Raw genomic sequence first — 13697 nt, 5'->3', positions numbered from 1 at the left:
AGAATAACAGAGCAGATAAAGAAGCATTTACCCAAAAATAAAAGTGGCACTGCGACATTTAATGAATATTTAAGTAAATGAAAGGTCGTAGCACTTTTCCACAAGAAGTTTTAATGCGTACAACGCGTTTCGGCTCACTGAGCCATCATCTGGTACAAGACGCTTGAACACATGTGAAGATCCCTTTTATACCCTTGAGAGAGGAGAGTATTGGAGAAGGAGAGGATTTGAAGATCAAGATTTGAAGATCATCCTCAAAGATGTCAAATCCTCTCCTTCTCCAATACTCTCCTCTCTCAAGGGTATAAAAGGGATCTTCACATGTGTTCAAGCGTCTTGTACCAGATGATGGCTCAGTGAGCCGAAACGCGTTGTACGCATTAAAACGTCTTGTGGAAAAGTGCTACGACCTTTCATTTACTTAAATATGTCTAACTTCCACCAATTGAAGCCTGAATCTGTTGAACTTATTTAATGAATATTTGATTCATTGTGGTGTCCCAGACGCACGCCACCTGTCATATTTAACGAATATTTCACGTCACTGGTTAAGGGTTTTACTTGTTGTGTGCCACGTCAGTCATTGGTGACTGACACCGAGCTTTCCATTCAGGCCGCATCAATCACGGGTGACTGACAGTATAAAATAAAGATAAAGGTAAAAATTGAACATCTTTTTTTGGAAAACTTTGTTGGATTTCATTAAAACAAGGTAGGCATAAAAATGGTTGTCCCTCGCAAGTGTCGCAAAATGTTATAACTAGTGATGGGTCGATTCCAAAATTTTAATGATTCCGATTCTACCGATTCCATCGATTCTGATGCCATAGAAAAGATTCTGCCGAAAGAAATTTCCCCGTAAAGTAGGCCTTTGGTGACCTGTATAACGTCGCTGCAAAAGCCTACGTTTCTCTCAAGGATTAATTTAAGCAACCTTACCTCTTGTCATGTCTTGATTTAGTCTAATTATTTCATTTAACCATGTTTTTCATTCATGTATTTTGACCATACTTACTAATATTGTATAACCTTCAGTTGGATGACATCAAGAGCCAAACCACACGAATCTACTTGTACGAAAATCAATCTTATCTGTTAAGCAGTGGCGGCTGGTGGTTATATGCCCAGGGTGTGCATTAGAGAAGATATACGGTGATGAAAAAGGGCATGAAGTTCAAATGAAGGCTGCTTAAATGGCACCGAATGCATTGACGGACTAGGATCCTGAGCGCAGGTAGTGTAGGTGGCGGCTACACCACTACGCTACCTGCGAGCTACTCACCAAATGTGCGCATTCGCATCGCTTTGAGTCTGCTCCCATCACCTATTTGATCTGTACATACCCCCCCGCTCACCTCGTCTCGCCTGAGTACCCTCAAGCAATCGCATAGACCGAATTTGTGACCGGCACGACGCCACGGGATCACACACACTTATAGAGTGGTGAATTCGTCAAGGAGATTGCTGTAGCGTTTGGTGCTTCATGTTTCATCCATATGTAGATAGAAATTTTATCTATCTCGTCGTAAAAGAATGCGTAGTTTTCTTTTATATTTCATTCACAAACTAAACCTTGACGACAGTCTCGTCAACTTGACGTCACCTGAACGTCATTTTGACTTTTGTTTTCACCTTTGGCGACCTGTGTAATCTCGTTTCAAGGCAGCAGTATTCTCTCAAGGATTATTTTAAGCAACCTGAAACATCATGTTTTAATTTAATTCAGTAATATTATTTAACTATGTTTTACGTGGTAGAAAGATCTAGTGCTTTCTCGTCGAATGGACTATGCTAGGTATAGTTAGACTGTTTTGATCCTGCATGAAATGCATTCATAGTTAGTGATTCGTAATTCTGTTAAGTATACGATTCTGCTAATCTGCTGAAATAAATCTGCCGATGTTCCATAGAATAGGCCTTTGGCGACCTGTTTAATCTCGCTGCGAAAGCCTACGTACCTCTCAAGGATTATTTTAAGCAACCTAAAACATCACGTTTTAATTTAATTCAGTAATTTTATGTAACTATGTTTTACACGTTAGAAAGATCTAGTTCTTTCTCGTCGAATAGTCTATGCTAGGTATAGTTAGACTGTTTTGATCCTGCATGAAATGCATTCGTAGTTAGTGATTCGTAATTCCTATTCCTCTTTCTCGATGTTTGGGAAGAATATTATATATGTATATATGATATAAATATGCACTACATTTATGTTTTAGTAATTTGTGCCTAAATATTCTCATATATTTGATATTACAGGAAGCTGTAAATAATCTATCCAGGATTATTGATAGCAAGGTTGGATCCAGATTTGTTTTCTGGGGGGAAAAGGTCCTGACAGGCAAACGGTCTTCATATACAGTGGAGGATCTCAAATCCGGATAGCTTGGGACCAAAGGGTTTCTGAATTTCTGGGTTTCAGCATGGGGAAAAAGTGGTACACTTTTTTTTGAAATTTAAATGCAATAAAACCGTTACTCAGAAATTAAACATGAGAGGGATTTTAACATAAATTAGCATAAGCCATAGCAAAGAGTACACTGCATTGAAGGAGGCAGAAAAAAAACTTGCCGAACAAGTCGTCAAATCACGGCCGTAGCTTCTACAGCATTAACTATACGTGATCAATACTGGATGAGAATGAGCAATAAATACATCTTTTTCTACATGCTCAATAGCCTTTGCTGATAGCATTCGCTAGTAGACGCTGCGATATCTATTGATACCTTCCTTAGTCAGAAAGTAAATCTGTGCAAATGCTTCTATATGTTGTTAATTAATTAATTTATAAATGCGTTCAGGCTCTTGCGTTCGATATTTGAGATCCCTACGTGTTCCTGCCTAGGTTGTCAGCATATGTTCATAGCGTGTGCTAACTTCCTACTCGTCCCAGAACAAGGCTCAGAGAGTGGCGCCACGAGGTGGCGAGTCAAAACACTACAAAGAGGAGTTTTCAAACGTACCACATTTCTGGTTTTCCGGATTTATGGATTCCGGATTTGAGGCCCTCGACTGTATTCGAGATGAAAAAACGACATGCAACAATTACAATGCGAAACATTCTCTTTATTTTAATACGAAAGATAGTAGTATGAAATTAAAATATTAAGGCTCCGTAATATACGAAACAAAATAAATGTAATGATAACCGTATTAAAAAGATCTTTCCTATATTTTTAAGCGTTTCCCCTCTTAATCCACCAATGAACATGCTCTATATTTATGGCTTAAAATGGCTTTATATTTTGGAAACAGTCATTGAATGCTATGCATTGCAGAAATTCTTTATAATGTGTGCCTAAATACTCTTAATGTATTTGATATTATAGGAAGCTAGTGTAGGTAAACAACCAATCTAGGATTAATGATAGATTTTACTTATAGAGTAAGTGTTGAGTGGAGTTGTATGTTTCCCAAAAAAAAAATGTTTGCTTAGATTTCTATTCTGGTACTTTTCAAATATTTGTGAATTTTGTTGTTCAACTGTTCCATAGATAGTACCCTAGTGACGGTTCTCCGTTTATTCTAGAGGGTTCCCACTCAACCGTGAATAAGCAATGAATTTAGTCTGCCGTGAAAAAACCTGGAAAAAGCGGTGAATTTCGTCACAAAACCTTAAAAATCTCTCAAAGTTGATTGTAGAACTGCGACTGACGAATGAAAAGAAAAATTGATATTATATTTCGATAATGTTTCAAGGTCAGTCATGTGCAGACGCAGTCCACATATTTATCTACATATATGTATTCAAAGAGAAGTTATTGGTCCGTGTGCCATGACGACACATTTACCTTAAGCCTGTGATTAGAAGACCAGTAACCAAAGTGTTCATTAACTCTGGCAAAAAAAAAACCAGACACTTCCTAACTTCCGTGCCACCCTGCTCCCTCCATTTTCCCACTCACAACCTTTAGCCGACCCTGAATTTTACTAACGATAAGTGAAGTCATGAGAGAAAGCACTTTCATTGCTGTGTTTGCATTCATGGGGTCTGTTACGTTTGTTACATTTTTAGTTAAAGCACGGCTGATGATCGTTTTGTGATCAACATTTCTGCATAAAATGGCATATCAACAGACCGTGAATTTGAGGACATTTAGACCGTGAAAACCTGTAAAAAACCGTGAATTTTATATTTTAATTAATGTGGGAACCCTGTTCTATTATCATTGTCAATGCTGATAGAACTACTTTGTCTTTCCCGATGGGACACATAGCCAGAAATATTCTTTAGACAGTGTATATAGGTGGTTCACGGGTTTTCAACACTTATTCTTAAACGAGAAATTGCATTGAATAAGGTGTAAATTTTGTTTGCGAGGTATTTTGGTTACTCTCATCCAATGTTTCAATTACCTTATTATTTTTTCCTGCCGCAAGTGCCTAAATCTAAAAATTTAAACAATTAATTTATGCAATGGCAGTGAATAATAATTAAAATGCTGGTTTTCATGTTAGCATTCAGTGTTAGAGAAAATATTGACTGCAATTGCTCCATGTACGGGAACAAAATTAAAAGTAATTGTAATCTTGCTGATTTAGTACTCCATGGAAACCTACTTTAATCGTTTATAATAATAATCAGAATTGTAATGGTGCTGTTATTATATTTGAGTACGATTACATATTTTCAATACTTTCCCAATCACCGCTGATCACGGGCAGTCGCCACCCAGGCCAAAAATTTCAGACCCCTGGCCACCTGCCTGTTTCTTGAGACGGCGTTTTTTTTATTTACAATGCGTAGAGTGTAGTTGTTGCATGTTATTCCTCAAATGATGCTCATTACAGTCTGGCCGCCGAGAGTTGTGTGATGACAGGCTGAAGGGTTTAGGTTGGGGGCAAGTTTGCCAGGTAAGAAAGGAAAACGCCCACGTAACATGTGAACAAAAGCGTTCCGTGAAAAAAGGAGCCAGAATGGACAATGAGCGTAAAGGAATCAAAGAAGAATCCTTTGTTTTGGCAATTCGCAGAAAGGGCTTGTTTAGGTGGTTTAGGCTTGTTTCAGTGCTCCATATGGATGTGACAACGTCGTATGACTAGACAAGGGTGTGAGGTGCATTTGGGGGAAAGCAATTGCCGGCTAACCATGCTGGCGGAGGTTTATAGTTAATAGGCTTCGCCCCTCCGTTTGTGCCGTCATCGGACATCTCTTGCCGGCCGGACTGTATACACTGATCGGTGCTGTTTTCCTGAAAGATATAGCACTACAAGTTTTGTTGACCTCATTTTTTAAGACATTAACCAAAGATAGAGCACTTGTCAGACAGGTGAGGCAGCTATGAAAATACTGTTGTATAATTGACCTGAAGATTCAGACAGGGATGGCAATCGAAACTTAACGAAAGTCTAAACCAGTAAAATTTCAATGTCAATAGTTTCGTTCCTTGGGGCAAAATTAGAAACAAAGCGAAAAAGAATTAAACCCTCGGAGGCAAACTCAGGATCGAAACGAAATCGGAGTCAAAACTACTTCGGGTCGAAACTAAACTTGAATTCTGGGACGAAATGAATCGCAGGTAATGTTTCACACCGTAGGGACCACATGTTTCACCTTTGAACAATTTAATTTCAACCTACACACCGAATATGAAGCATGGTTGCTTGAAGAAGACGTTTGGCCCACCACCAATAGATGTATGGGGCACTCATTTTTATCACAAGCAGGAGAACGGTGAACTCAAACTGGCCTTTCGATTTTTAAGGTCAATGTTTTAAACTCTCTACACGTACGTCAAACGTTAATGGGTCGAAACTATTCCCTCTTATCCCCCTCCACTCAACTACTTGGATCGAAAACTATAAGCAGCGGAGCGTCAATTACTTTAGTTTCGTTCCTGGGAGTAAAATTTCGTCCCAGGTTGAAACTAAACTCCTTGGTGATACTAATTTTGTGTGGGAACGAAACTAGACCTAGGCCTCGTATTTTTGTTTCTCTCTCATGGTCAAAATGAAAGATATTCATTTCGCTTCACTTGCCATCCTTGGATTCAGGTGAGATGGTGGACGTACTGAATAGTATTCAGAAAGACTCTCAGGCCCCACCTTATTTTCCTTTTATTTACCAAAGAGTGTCTCTGTTATTTGTCACTGTCAAAGAACATTCCCAAAGAATATCGCCCTATCATTTCATTCGAATTTGGTAAGATGGTAGCCAACCATTACAAATAACAAGTGTGTATTGTATTTGACGGCGTATTAGACTCACCCTTATTTCAGTAACCCTAGTAGCAAGTGATATCCATACAATATCTATAATATCCAACTATGTATAATGTCCTAACGATATCCAGTTTTCATCCAAAAATATTACTGAGATATCCACATAATTTCCGAAGTTGCCGCCAAATGCCATCTATATAATATCCAACTTGGATATGATCTGATATTTAATTCTTATCCATCATGGATATTACAGTAGACTTTCAGTATTACGAACAACCTAATTACGAAGTCCTCGTTATTATGAAGCAAATCGGTGGTCCAGACGAAATAGCCTATCCAATCTATGGTGTAAGAGACAAAATTTTCGTTGCTTCGTAATTATGAAGTTACTTTTTTAATGGGTGATTACAACCAAAGTAAGTGAAGTCTGATTTTGTTTTTTTCGGGCTGAACAGCTGAAACTAGTTTTGTTGGCAATGGTCGGAAGAGGATGAGTAAGAGGTCGAATACATATTGTGGCCCACGAAACTTCCAAAACAAACGGTCAAAAGTAGCATTGGGTGATACTGTATGGCCACTTGCATATTTCATTTCATACTGCATCTTTTAGGCCGTGAAGCTCAATTCCCCTCCAGTATTTTGTATCTATAATTTTCCATAATTCGTAAATGGTCTTCATGATTCCATTGATAATATGACATCAACATTCGCATTACGTGGTTCGTCGATCATTGCGATCTTTGTTTCATCCATCATGAGATGTGAATTAACAAACTCTTTGAGTGCATAAAAGGGTGAATTATTAATTACGTGAGGCGATAATGAGGGTAAGGGGGTCCTGGTAGGTATCACGTAATTTTTTCCGCAAGAAAAAGTGTGAAATTGCACTCTCAGTAATTGTATAATGTCTTTATAACGAAATTCTACGGATGGCCGTAATATGTTCGTTAAACTGGAATTTCGTTATATTGGAATGTGCGAAAAAATCGCATGCAACCCATATGAATGAAAGTACGACAAAAAAACTTAATGAAACATGTTTAACATACTTCACCATCGATCACAAAATGAAGCACGGAGGCATGTAATGCTGCTTATCCAAGCCAAGCCACGTTCGCTCACTTGAATAGGCCAATCTTGGCCCCTTATTGCCTGCTTACGTCCCAGGGATCACAAAAAAACCAATTACCACTGCATTTACTGTTGCAGCCAGAGTCTTGTATGAACGGGCCAATCAAAGAGAGGCTCTTTTTTTGCAACTAAGAATCCTAGCTGCTTAATGGTTGCATGCACCCCGCTGCTCAAAAAACAGCCAATTGCCACCACGCTTATTGTTGGCAGCCAGGGCTGGTTCCTCGGGAAGGATAACGAACGGGCCACGCTTTCAAGTGCACAGGAATAAAGCCTGTGCTGGAAATTAAATGAAATGGATAATCAAATTTTGGTATTTTTCCATTCATGACTGTAATTTATGACTTCGTTTTTCTGAATTTCAGCCTAAAATAATGTTTTTGTTAAACTGGTACCATTTTACATAAAAGTTATAGGTAATTTCGTTATTCTGAATATTTCGTTACACTGGCGTTTGTTATAAAGACATTACACTGTGCTAGTAATAGCGTACTAGTGATTAAACTTTAATATAAAACTATAATTATATTTCTTTATTCGTCCATAGATCTATAGTTCACGCACAAAATACAAATTTAGGACACGTCAATATATGTATACATAGTTGATAATAATTAATTTTGAATGCATAAATTATGTGTTACAAGAGCAGAAAATCATTAACCGAATAAAATAGATTATCGTTCAGAAACTTAAGTAGTTCCTTCTCATTGACCAAAGTCCTCTCATTTTTCACCTTTGGAGGCAACCCATCAAAAATCTTCACGCCCATAGGTTTAGGACCTTGAACAGTATTATGAGTCCTGATAAAGTTTTGATGAGGGTCTTTAGAAGTTGTGGTGTTGTGGTAAAAGTCACTGGATGTATTCCTGAAGAATTTTATTTTTTACATTTATAATACTTCTCATTCTGGCGTACGACAGAAGTTTTTTGTCAATGGAAAGTTTGAAAAAACTCGGACGTTCTTCTTTTGAAGAAGGATATTGAATGTTGTTTTATGCCTCCTTCATATACCATACCTAAGATATTAAAAGAAATTGCCTAGAAAATAATTAATTGAAAACCAATCTTTGATTCCTATGCTTATTATTTATTAACCCTCTTAGAGGAAGGAGGCTGTAAATATACTGGAGTTAACTGATTCCTAGCGTTGAGCGCAGTGTGCTTGGGAAGGATAGCCACGCCCACTTTAACCAAAACATTGACTATAATCCCATAAGAGTCTTAACTATTTGGTGAAATATTCAGTCGTGATTGTTGTTACATTAAAATAAACTATCGCAAACGAACACAGTAAACCTTTTTTTCTATCATTATGGGGAGGCTTCGTGGAAATATTTCTCGAATACCTTTTCCCAAGGAAAAATTATTGTCAATCACCACGGTTCCGCTGTGCAAGTAGCTTTGCCGAAAATAACATTACACAAGCGTAAAATATCCATTCCCCTGCACTTCAACTGGTAATTAATAAGAATACAGCCAATGGAAATCTTACGATAGCGGACCGGTCGCAATAATAGTACGAGAGTATGTTCACGACGATATATTATCGCCACGATTTGACTATATGGACAGTTTAATGTACACAGTGGTATGAGGAACGATCAGTAAACTCCGACGACAATCAATAAGTAATTGCTGCCTTTTCATTTTATAAATCAGAGGCGATATAAGGAATAGAGTACTTGATAATATACGTACACTGTTTGAGACTTAATTCCGAAAATTGTCAAACAAAGATGGCAGAATTCTGACCACGCTTAAAACTTGATTACAGCACCTCCAATGTATTTACAACCTCCTTGTTTTAGTTTATATTGGCTTTTGCTCCACAGGAAAAAAGTGCATCTAGCCGATATATGGACTCGAACATAGACCAAAGTCTTAATAAGTTAATTTTTAAGGTAATCTTTTGTTTTATCATTTATCCAACGTAATTATAATGTTATAACTAGGGATGGACGGATCCAGATTGTAATCGGATCCTTGATATTTTCAGAACCGGATCTTTCGGATCGGATATTTTCGGATCCAAAAGCATTTTCAAATTCCTGTAGCTGAGATTCCCCCGATGATTGTTCAATCTCTTGGGAAGGGTCACACTATGTGCTGGTCCTAGTTTGCCTTTTTTTATTTTCCGAGGCTGAAATTCTCCGTACATAACCTCTGCGAGAGCTTTCAAACAAAACGGTTCATGAGTAGGACAAGAATCGCACGCGACGGCGCATTCGAAGACAGAATCGGAACTCTTTCCACCCATATTTGCATTCACTGAAGCTATTACTGTATTTCTCTGAATTTAGTAATTTTGAGGCTTCAGTTTCGGGAAAAGTTAAAAAAATGTGTTTGAATATAGTCCCTCCTTTACTTTTACCACAGGCATTTTAGGTAAAAAAGGGGGGACTATATTCAGACATATACATTTCGGATCCAGATCCGATGTCATCTGTGACTTTGGATTCGATGTATCCGATGAAGGGCAATATCCGCGGGTATTTGGATCCGAGGTATCCGATCCGACCATCCCTAGTTATAACCAACAAATAATTCATTTTTAAGAAAAAAAACAATATTATATTGATATCTAAATTAGCACCTTTTTGTTATGCATTTATCAAAGTGCTGAAAAATTCTTAAACTTACAACTGCGCTTTTCACTAGAGCCACCAAATTTTGATGGAACTAAGAGGGTTGAATATAGTTATATTATAGTGTACATATATATAATGGTAATTTTGTGCTGGAAATGTCTTCAGCCATTGATTTTTTCAGCTATTGTTGTGTATAGAAAGAATTTTTTATATACCCTCAAACACAGTGTCCGTTTTCTGCCAAAGTTTTCAGAAGCACGTGAAAGTATTCTCTGTAGAGTTAGTACTGAAAGCTATACTCTCTTAATCTATTCAGCTTCTGTGAATGCATCAGGAATGTATATTTTTTTTAATTACCTCTTTATACTCAAGGTTGCTATTTCTCAAGTCTTTCAAGCGATTGCGACACAAAGTTTTTTTATTCTTTACTGTTAATGCTTGAAGAAGTATTTTGTACTGTACATTTATTAGAATGTTGGAAATGTAGAGGTTTTATGAATTCCTCGCCTTATATTTACATGGTTTATATGTATAAAATATTTAAATGTGGTTTATATGTGAGAAATGTTGCTTAAACTTTAATGGTTGTACCGTGTGACTTACAGTATAATCCAGATATAGCATCATCCATGGTTATTTCCTGAGAAACTTAAAATGTCAAAATAGGTTGGTTTGACTGAAAAAATCAGTCTGTACTCAAGAATTGTAATCTGATTGGAAACAGATTTAAGGTTCATTTGATCATAGGAAAATATGTTTTTATGTAGTCAGGTATCATGTGGAAAAACTTCATTTTGACAAGGGGTTGAAGAGAAAAATCAATTCCAGTTTGTTTCTTTTACGCACTTAACAAAATGAAAGTAATGTTTTGCGTTCTGTCATTTTGGGCCAAAATAAATCTTCCACCAGAGCAGACATAACTCAGGATCTGCCCATAAAAATCTCAGATATTTTCCCTTCCCACACAAATATTGACGGAAGCCAAGTATTTTGAGGTTCATCGTCATCATCATTAGTCAGAAATCCTATAAGATTGGTTTGATACAGCTCTCCATTCCTCTTTGCTATCCGCTAGTATTTTCATATTCGACGTATGTATTACTTCTCTTTTACATCCTTTATAACTCCACCTGTCCTTCTTTCCATAAGGGTGGTTTCCTATTATTTTTTTATTGCCTTAATCGAAAGATTAGTACTCCTGGATTACGTATTTCAATCTTTTAGATTTTTAAATGACGATATCTAGATATAGCTATTATTCGCGATCAAATGAAAAGTGAAAATTTTCAAGCGCGCAAAAACGCGTCGGCTGAGTATGAATGATGGGAAAAGCCCGTGTGACGTCATTGATTCTGGTACGAGGCCAATCCTTTCTCAGAATGTGGCCAACTAAGTTGTCCCGTCCTCTATAATTAAGGTTTTTTTGAAGACTTCTCTCTTCTCCCGCTGTTCTTAGCTCATCCTAATTACTCACTCAATCTACATATGTATTTTATCTCCGTCCCAGTGAGAAATGGGTGGTGGAATCCACGTGGAACCCACGTGGAATCCACGTTGAGTGGTGGATATTTGGTGGTGGTGGATATTGAGTGGTTGGACCCACGTGGAATCCACGTTGATTTCAAGTGGATTTGTGGTGATTGGCATTAAATGTTAAACAGAATTTCTAATTTGTGGAACTTAACTCTCTGGTGACATTGCGTCATTTATCATCCTGAAACCACACTAGTTATGTGAAAATGTATCGCACATTCTATTTTTATATAATTCGTGGAAAGGCAGCCATGAGAGCACATGAAAAATCGTAGACACATATATAGAAGGTTTAGATATAGAGTGGTTGAGGTTTTAATGGTTTTAGGACAGCACCAACTGCTGTTTTAATTTTTCCACCAAATTTCCACATGGGTTCCACGTTGATTCCACGACCAAAAACACGTGGTATCCACGTTAATTCTCCACGTGGATTCCACCACCCATTCCTCACTGGGGTAATACTTGATCCTGTAGAGAACCACACTCCGTCTGTATGTTTCTCAATGAGAGAAGAGTTATGTGAACCAAAATGGGTTGATTTTGCCCAAAAAACTTGATTGAAATTCTCCCGAACTCTTAGTAAGATAGCAGATAAAAGTTTCATCTGATGATGCGAGAGAAAGTTTTGGAGTTTTTTTTTAGTTTGCATAGGGAAAAAAAAGAAAATTTTTGCAATGGATTGATTAAAGATTAAATTTCAATTTTTTTTTTTTTTTTTTTTTTTTTTTATTGTTCCGCTGGTCATGTGACATAGAATTCGTCAAATTGGAAACATACATATTGTATACAATATACAAATTTACAATATATGCAATACGCAAAAAATCAATTAGAGAATATCTTCCAGGTATTCAGTCAAGTTGTAATACCGTTTGTTATAAAGAATTTTACATAATCTGCTTTTGAAAATGGCCGCAGAAGAGACAGACTTTAAAGAAATTGGGAGCTTATTGTATATTTCTTTGTTCTATTTGTTTCTTTTTAAGTACTTTTTGCCAGGAAACTTATGTTTGTGGGCATTCTCATATTTTGCCCACAAAACTCTGAATCTCACACATGCTTTTGATATTTTCACTGAGAAAATTATAGACAGCCTTTAAATTATGGAAAACCAATCTTCCGCAGAGAGTAACTACAGTGGTGAGAATGTTTAGCATAAGATTTTTAACTTAGAAAAAATTTGTTGGAAACGCCATGTATTGGGTGGACTTTATACCACGGTTATACTGTACATTCACTGTTTACCTTTCGTCCTACAAGTGATGAACGAAGTGAAAATAATTACATATTTGGAGTGAAAAAAATTTGAATGTATATTATATATATTAATGTATGTACAAATTCATATGTGAATGTTTTTATTTCACCGAGGAATGGATTTCAATAACAGATAATGTTAAAAGGCTGACAAATCTATATGAAAAAATTATTCATTTGATGTTCAAGAGCTTGAAAAAATAAATTTATATGTTGCGTGTAGTTTTTTTTTTTCATTTTAGACTACGTACATCCCATTGATTTTCAGAAATTGAGTGGTATATTGTTACAATGAATGCAAGCTGGTCATGTGACATGGAAGACGAAAAGGAGATTATGCCTCAGGCCTGTTCACAAATTTAATGTTACTGTCAAGGATTAAGGCTGGTTTACGGAGAAAATTTCCTGTAGAATAAATTATTATGAACGAAAAAATAACCTACACAGCTTCGGAGCTTTCTTAGAAAATAAATAGCATGGAGCTGACTCCATCTATCATGCTTATGCGGAACTACAACTAAAAACTGCCATCTAAAAGGTATTGAAAGGTGAGTATATCCATTTCTTTGGCCCAGTACACACATTGTGACTGTTTTACAACTACCGTTGCAAACCAGTTGACCGCGCAACTGTTTTGTGGCCTCGACAATGCATTGGAGTTGGGAGTCGCACACGAAACGACTGATATTTATTATTATATAATTTTATTTTCTAAATTCACACTTTGATTGTCCTGATTTGCTTTCATCCATTAGTTTCAGAGTGCCTTGCCGACCCACTCGTACACATTCCTTGCTCCATACGCCTATCCCTAGACTATCCCTCGTTAAGTGCTCACTCCAACACCGCCTTCCCTCCTTGCTCAATTCATTACCAGACAATATTGGCCCGTTTTTTCTGCCCTTAAACTCATTTATCAAACTCGCCATGTCCCATTCCTCGGCTAATAAATAAACCTCCCTCTCCACCTCCCTTTCCTCGTGCCTTCTATTTTGCTCTTTACTATCTTATGCCACT

The 13697-nt window shown here is 37.1% G+C and overlaps 2 protein-coding genes across 2 annotated transcripts in view; both read left to right on the top strand.

The window, feature by feature from the left end:
• The window catches only part of LOC124172742, a 126238-nt gene extending 121660 nt beyond the window's left edge, over positions 1-4578 (top strand). The window contains exon 9 of the mRNA XM_046552228.1: positions 2260-4578. The gene's annotated coding sequence lies outside the window, so the exon portion shown is untranslated. The remainder of the gene's footprint in view (positions 1-2259) is intronic.
• The window catches only part of LOC124172740 (zinc finger protein 268-like), a 405740-nt gene that overhangs the window by 173992 nt on the left and 218051 nt on the right, over positions 1-13697 (top strand). The window lies entirely within an intron of this gene.

This window comes from Ischnura elegans, assembly GCF_921293095.1.
Source record: "Ischnura elegans chromosome 13 unlocalized genomic scaffold, ioIscEleg1.1 SUPER_13_unloc_2, whole genome shotgun sequence".
NCBI lineage: Eukaryota > Metazoa > Arthropoda > Insecta > Odonata > Coenagrionidae > Ischnura > Ischnura elegans.
The sequence above is the reverse complement of the archived record's forward strand: the minus strand, read 5'-3'. Positions and strand labels throughout refer to the sequence as shown.